Consider the following 7,568-nt stretch of genomic DNA (forward strand, 5'->3'; position numbering starts at 1 on the left):
GCCAAGCCCTGATTAAGGTTCAAACAACCACAAAGGAAAGTTTCCAATGGAGAACAAGAGAAAACAGTCCTATTTAGCTACCTTTCAACTAGTTTGTGGATGGGAATCAGGTGTAGATAGTATCAGGAGGTAGCCGTGTTAGTCTGTATCCACAAAAACAACAAGGAGTCCGGTGGCACCTGAAGAAGTGATGTTTTTTACCCACGAAAGCTTATGCCCAAATAAATCTGTTAGTCTTCCAGGTGTAGATAGGAGCACATTAAGAACATTTCACACAGCACTCTGACTTGTTTATCAAGCTATGGGGAAAAAGACTTATCAAACTTATTGGAATAATTATAGGCTAAATGAATTTACATTCTGGGTTTGAAATACTTTAATCAGTCTATGATTTTAATCAGAAGGGTGGGCCACCAAGAAAGCTGAATGTTTTAAACTGTGTAAATGGGTATCTGGGGCCACTTTCACATGTTTCTAGTCTCCTTTGCTCTTAAAGAGAGAGAGAGAGCAGAGGGAAGCATGTATAGGCTGGGCATACCAGCTTCTGACTACCTTCAACCAGAGTTAAACCAACTGGCTGGGAAAGACAGATACAGCCAGACAGATACTGTAGATACCAGTCAGTCTTAGTGGGCTTGACCCATATTAAAGAGACTCTGGCTGCTCACTTCCAACAAAGTCAAAAGATGTTTCACTGTGTAGGATGATGTGATCTGATTCTTCCTGGCAAAAAGGAAAAAGAACATAAAGGAAGGGGCGTGACAGAAGGCAGCACAGCCTAGTTGTGTCATTACCGGTATTCATAAGACACCATCCACTCTCAAATTCAAGTCTCCTTGGAGAATTACACTTGCCCATTTTATTTGTGGGGTGTCTGGGTAGTTAGTGCAGGGATCACTACCAGAGACTGCATTCGATTTTCTTAGGATTTGGGGAGCGAGCGCTTTAGTTTTAGGGCTGTTCTTCCCCCCTCCCTACCAAATGGCTCACTAAATTTCAACAAGCAGCTCTCACCTTCCCTGGTACAGAATCAGAACCTTCCCAGTGTCACCCTCCTGGCCCCCTGTAGCCCTGCCCTCCCCAAACTTCCCCAAGGGAAGCTTCACCTTCCCCAGCTCGAATACCCCAGATTGGGGGCCAGGGAGAGGAGTGACCCTGCAACCCCAGTGCTGAACAGAAACAAGCCAGTGGGTCAAAGAAGCAGAGAAAATGTGCAGCAATCAAAATACATTCCCCCTCTGCCCCCATCGACCACCTCCCTCCCCCACAAACTCCCAGCCCCTTCCTCCCTGTCCCCATCCAACTCCCAGCCCCTTCCCCCCGTCCCCATCCACCATCCTCCCCCTCAACTCCCACCCCTTCCTCCTGCCCCCCCCACAAACTCCCAGCCCCTTCCTGCCTGCCCCCATCCACCACCTCCGCCCCCCCCACAAACTCCCAGCTCCTTAGATCTCCAGCACCTCGCCACCCCCACTCAGGCACAAGCTGCTCCCCTCATCGCGCTCAGGGGCTGGGTGCCCCCCCCCCAGGTTTGCCAGTTTTGGTAGGACCTATTCCTGGGGGTTTCCTCACAGGACACACCCTTTATTTCCTGGAGACTGGAGGACACTCCCGGAGGCTCAGGAACCCGCCCCACACGAGCCCGGCCGCCGGGTGACATCGGGTCACGGGCGGCGAGGGGAGGAGGAGGCAGCCCTGGGGCCGGCGAGTCCCTCTGCAGCCCCATCACTACCCCCGGGGGGGGCACTCACCGGCCCGCCCGGGCCCCGCCCTCCAGGATGACCCAGCCGGAGGTGGTGGGGGGCTGCGCACCACCTCCTCCTTCCCTCCCGGCAGCGAGGTACGAGTCCCGCCCGGCAGCGCGTCCCTCACCTTCGGCTGCTCCCCGTTTCCTTTGCGGCGGGTCGGGGTCGGGCGGGAAGGTCCCTGCTTCGCTCGGCTCCAACCGAACCAACTGTCGCCCACCCAACTTGCGCCAGTCCGCGAGCCACGAGCTCCCATTGGCTGCCGCACAGCGGTCTTCTGATTGGACGAGGAAAGCTACGTGTAAACCCGCTTCCCATTAGAGCAGGACAGAATGCCATTGGCTCATTCTACTGTCGATCAAAATCACTTCCTCGGCGAAGAAATCTGAGGAACTGGAGGAACGGCGGCAGAGCGAAGTGAAAGTCAAAGGGGTAGGCGAGTGGCTAGCGCGGCGGACGGTGAACGTATAGGTCATAGGTTCTAATCTACTGATGCTCTTGTTACTAACATAAAATAAAAGCTTGTCTAGGTGTGTGCTTGAAGATACGTTATCTGATGGCAAAGTTCTCAGAAAATAAACACTTTAAAAAATGCCATTGTGTTGCTTGTATTAACTAAGTTTCTTACAGAATCAATGGATGGCCCAACGTTGATAATTTAATATTACTATTTAGATGTTACTAATACTGTTATTAATTCTGTACCTTCTCAGATAGTGTTAACATACAGCTCTCAGGGTTAGAACTCACAGAAAGAGAAGCTTCTTCTTTAATCGTGATCATCTAATCAAAATATTATACATTTCTATAGTACTCTTCATGCTAAAAAATCCTAACACTTTGCCTACCACACAAATGCAGTCAGTTCTCTCAGATGAACATGGCTGCTCTCTAATGGCACAGAAGTAATACTGCGCAATATTTTAGCATCAGAAGCAAAGAAAAATGTCATGTCCAATATTAACTACTGTGGGAATGGAGGAAAGCAAAAATTAATTTTCCTGAACTGGAATTTGATCAAGAGTTAAAAAGTGTCAGGAAATTTTTAATGACCCAAAAAGGTCAAGACCTCAATTTTGCTTTTCATCCTCAGGATGCCTCCTTCAGTAACACAGTGCCCCCCCGTCCTGTCTGACAACCAAAGCCCATAATTAGGACCCTACCAAATTCAGGGTCCATTTTGGTCAATTTCACGGTCATAGGATTTAAAAAATAGTAAATTTCATGATTTTGGCTATTTAAATCTGAAATTTCATGGTGTTATAATTGTAGGGTCTCTGACCCAAAAAGGAGTTGAGGGGGGTCGCAAGGTTATTGTAGGAGGGATTGCGGTACTGCTACCCTTACTTCTGCACTGCTGGTGGTGGCAGCACTGCCTTCAGAACTAGGCAGCTGAGAGTGGCCGCTGCTAGCTGGGAGCCCAGCTCTGAAGACTGAGCCGCCGCCAGCAGCAGCACATAAGGATGGCATGGTATGGTACTGCCACCCTTACTTCAGCACTGCTGCCTGCAAAGCTGGGCCCTCAGTCAACAACTTCCACACTCTGGTCGCCCAGCTCTGAAGGCAGCGCAGATATAAAGGTGGCAATAGCACAACCCCCCTAAAATAACCTTGTGACCTCCCTGCAATTCCCCAGTTTGAGAAACGCTGGCTCCCCATCATGAAATCTGTATAATATTTTCATTAACGACTTAGATATTGGCATAGAAAGTACGCTTATTAAGTTTGCGGATGATACCAAACTGGGAGGGATTGCAACTGCTTTGGAGGACAGGGTCATAATTCAAAATGATCTGGACAAATTGGAGAAATGGTCTGAGTTAAACAGGATGAAGTTTAACAAAGACAAATGCAAAGTGCTCCACTTAGGGGAAAAAAATCAGTTTCACACATACAGAATGGGAAGAGACTGTCTAGGAAGGAGTACGGCAGAAAGGGATCTAGGGGTTATAGTGGACCACAAGCTAAATATGAGTCAACAGTGTGATGCTGTTGCAAAAAAAGCAAACATGATTCTGGGATGTATTAACAGGTGTGTTGTGAGCAAGACACGAGAAGTCATTCTTCCGCTCTACTCTGCTCTGGTTAGGCCTCAGCTGGAGTATTGTGTCCAGTTCTGGGCACCGCATTTCAAGAAAGATGTGGAGAAATTGGAAAGGGTCCAGAGAAGAGCAACAAGAATGATTAAAGGTCTTGAGAACATGACTTATGAAGGAAGGCTGAAAGAATTGGGTTTGTTTAGTTTGGAAAAGAGAAGACTGAGAGGGGACATGATAGCAGTTTTCAGGTATCTAAAAGGGTGTTATAAGGAGGAGGGAGAAAACTTGTTCACCTTAGCCTCTAAGGATAGAACAAGAAGCAATGGGCTTAAACTGCAGCAAGGGAGGTCTAGGTTGGACATTAGGAAAAAGTTCCTAACTGTCAGGGTGGTTAAACACTGGAATAAATTGCCTAGGGAGGTTGTGGAATCTCCATCTCTGGAGATATTTAAGAGTAGGTTAGATAAATGTCTATCAGGGATGGTCTAGACAGTATTTGGTCCTGCCATGCGGGCAGGGGACTGGACTCGATGACCTCTCGAGGTCCCTTCCAGTCCTAGAATCTATGAATCTATGAATATAGGGGAAAAGTGCACACAAGACCAGATTTCATGTGGGGAGACTAGATTTCATGGTCCGTGATGTGTTTTTCATGGCCGAGAATTTGGTAGGGCCCTACCCATAATGCACAGAGAAACAAAATGCATGGGCCTTAGTGTTCCTGTCAGTTAACTACATGTGAGATTGAGGTTGTCCTTGAACAAGTCACCTTTAAAATAATATTCTTTGGTTATTCTTCTATCACTAGAGGTGCACTGTACTTGAATAGTATTTACTATTGATAAAACTCTTCTTCTACGGCTGTTTCGGCCCTTGCAAACCTATTTATTTTAAACAGGGGAACAGCATTTCCTCTTAAGTCCAGCTCAAAGGCTACAGTAATCACATCATCTTAATTTCCCCCCTCCATCCTGTTTTCTCTTGTCTCTCATTAGGAGTCCCATGTTTTTAACTCTTTTTTTCCCCTTAAGTTTTAAAAATTCTCCTCCCACCTGCTGCACTTACTGCCAGCCTGCCTACAATGTTCTCACACTGCACAGTTTGGTTTGGATGTAGCAGGAGTACAGGATCAGCTCCTAGGGCTATGATACAGCTCTATAGTTCCTCATTCTATTATGGCACTTTTTGTTACAAGAGTGAGTATTATAGTCTTCTGTCAATGCATGTGCATAACTCGTTAACATCAATTAGAGTTACATATGTTCTCTGAGGGTGAAATTTATCCTAGTGCAGTGGCACACAAGGCACTGCAACTTTTAAGCAACGCTTCAGTGAGGAGCGTGTTATGAGGCCTCTGCACTTGGATGAATTTTACCCTCAGAAGATATATCCCGAGAAATATGATTCAGATTCATTATAGTCATAGGACTTAATTTGATATTGGATAGGAAAAGGTCAATGCTTCCTAGTTTAAAAAGAAGTTGATGCTTGCAACTTATTTGGTTACATTCCGTTTTCCATTTTGTTTTATTCCCCTGTGGAGACTGTCCCACTGCAGTATGAAATGAAGCTTTGTATCAATCAGTTAACTTCACAGAGGATTACAAACTTTTTCACATGATCATAAATCCAGGGCTGGTGCAAGGATATTTTGCGCCCTAGGCGAAACTTCCACCTTGCTCCCTGCCCCCCTTTGCACATTGGTTCATTGAGGGGCAAATCCCAATTAACCTTTATAGACCCCAGGGGCCCGCCTGCCCAGGGGCTCCTCCCCAGACTAGGTTTCCCCCTCCCCGCCCCCTGAACTCCCCTGGAGGATGCACAGCCCCTCCGCAAGCCCTCCCCACCACACCCTGGCGGCCCCCACCCCGAGTCCACTCACTGGCTTTGCCAGGCTTGGGCCACTGCAGCAGCTCGGCAGGGAGGAGCCGCCTTCCAGAGGCACTGGAGAGCCAAAGTGTCCTGCTTGCGGCGGCAGCGAGCCCCAGCCATGGAGGAGCCGGCGCGGCGCAGGGGGGCAGCAGCTCTGCAAAGGCAGCGGCGCCACTAGCGGGGAGCAGCCGCGCCCCCCGCCCCTCCTGCCCAGGTTGCGGCCCAGCGCCCCCCCCGGGGGCTCCTGCAGGCTGCAGCAGATGCATGCGGGCGCCGGCCCCCATGCGCCCCCGGCTCCTCCCTCGCCTAGGGTTACCATATTTCAACAATCAAAAAAGAGGATGGGGGGGAGAGCCCCACCTCACCCCCATCCACTCCCTCCCACTTCCCACCCCGACTGCCCCCCTCAGAACCTCCAACCCCCCCGCTCCTTGTCCCCTGACTGCCCCCTCCTGAGACCCCCCCCACGCTAACTGCCCCCCTAGGACCCTACCCCCTACCTGTCCCCTGACTACCCCAACCCTTATCCACACCCCCACCCCCAGACAGAACCCCGGGACTCCCATGCCCCATCCAACTACTCCCTGCCCCCTGACAGGCCCCCCCAGAACTCCCAACCCATCCAACCGTCCCCCTGCTCCCTGACTGCCCCCCGGGACTCCCCTTACCATGCCCATGCCAGTCAGACGCTGGCTCCATGTGGAGGCAAAATACGCTGCCGCGCGCACAGCCCCTCCCCCGCAGAGTGCTGAGGCAGCGGGAGGGGGGAGCTCTGGGAGGGGCAGCGGCGGCTCACATGCCCGGGAGCTGCAGAGCCTGAGCGCGGCAAGGGGGGCACATGGGGGCTGCCGACCGCATGCATCTGCTGCAGCCTGCACTAGCCCCCCGGGGGGGGCGCTGGGCCGCAGCCTGAGCAGGAGGGGCGGGGGCGCCGCCACCTTTGCAGGGCTGCTGCCCCCCTGCGCCGCACTGGCTCCTCCATGGCAGGGGCTTACCGCCCCCGCAAGTGGGACGCTCTGGCTCTCCGGTGCCTCCGTAAGGCAGCTCCTCCCTGCCGAGCCAGGGCACTGCTTTTTGGTGCCCCCAACCACTTGGCGCCCTAGGCGACCGCCTAGTTTGCCTAGTGGTTGCACCAGCCCTGCAAAAATCCTATTATGTTTATGGATGTGAATCAGATTTTCATTTTGCCTGAACACTACCTGAGCTAAAACTCACCTTTACCAAAGCACTTAGGCCCAGATCCCTCAAAGGGTATTTAGGCACCTAACTCCCTGATTTCAATGCCAGTTAGGTGCCTAAATACCTTTTGAGGATCTGGGCCTTACACTTTCCTCATCCTCAATCTCCATTAGGCACTTGTTTATTTCTTTAGCTAGACTGCATCATCCAAAAATGCTCAAACTTGTTAGCAGATTTAGGATAGAGAATGAACCAGAAACTAACTGTAGTTCACTGAGCCACTCTTGAAGTCCATACTCAGGCACACTGAAGTCAAGGGGAGTTTGACTGAGTCAGAACTCTGAGACATGATTCTCCACTGCCTTGCACCTTCTGAGTCATTTGAACCCGTGCAAAATGAGTAGCAAATGTATGTAAAACACTATCACCTGTTTCAGAGTTGCAGCCGTGTTAGTCTGTATTTGCAAAAAGAACAGGAGTACTTGTGGCACCTTAGAAACTAACAAATTTATTTGAGCATAAGCTTTTGAGGGCTACAGCCCACTTCATCGGATGCATGCAGTGGAAAATACAGTAGGAAGATATATCAATATATATATTACCTGTGTATCACTCTAATTTTACACCAATGTTACAATAGTGTAAATGGCTACACAAGATGCAAGGCTGTATACAATTAGGTCCCAGGTTCATTTGCAAAAAAATTCAGAGCTGATTTTTTAGCTGAAGAAGA

At 49.9% G+C, this 7,568-nt stretch overlaps 1 protein-coding gene across 4 annotated transcripts in view; it reads right to left on the reverse strand.

The window, feature by feature from the left end:
• The window catches only part of PACSIN2 (protein kinase C and casein kinase substrate in neurons 2), a 113,671-nt gene extending 111,701 nt beyond the window's left edge, over positions 1 to 1,970 (reverse strand). For 2 of the 4 annotated variants that reach the window (XM_026652273.1, XM_026652271.1), the window contains exon 1: positions 1,873 to 1,952. The gene's annotated coding sequence lies outside the window, so the exon portion shown is untranslated. Of the gene's footprint in view, positions 1 to 1,581; positions 1,603 to 1,872 lie in introns of those variants that run through there. The other 2 variants (XM_026652274.1, XM_026652272.1) reach the window with 2 other exon arrangements.
• Between the last annotated feature and the right edge of the window lie 5,598 nt (positions 1,971 to 7,568).

This window comes from Terrapene carolina, unplaced genomic scaffold (assembly GCF_002925995.2).
Source record: "Terrapene carolina triunguis isolate 2854851 unplaced genomic scaffold, T_m_triunguis-2.0 Scaffold112, whole genome shotgun sequence".
NCBI classification, from domain to species: Eukaryota; Metazoa; Chordata; order Testudines; family Emydidae; genus Terrapene; species Terrapene triunguis.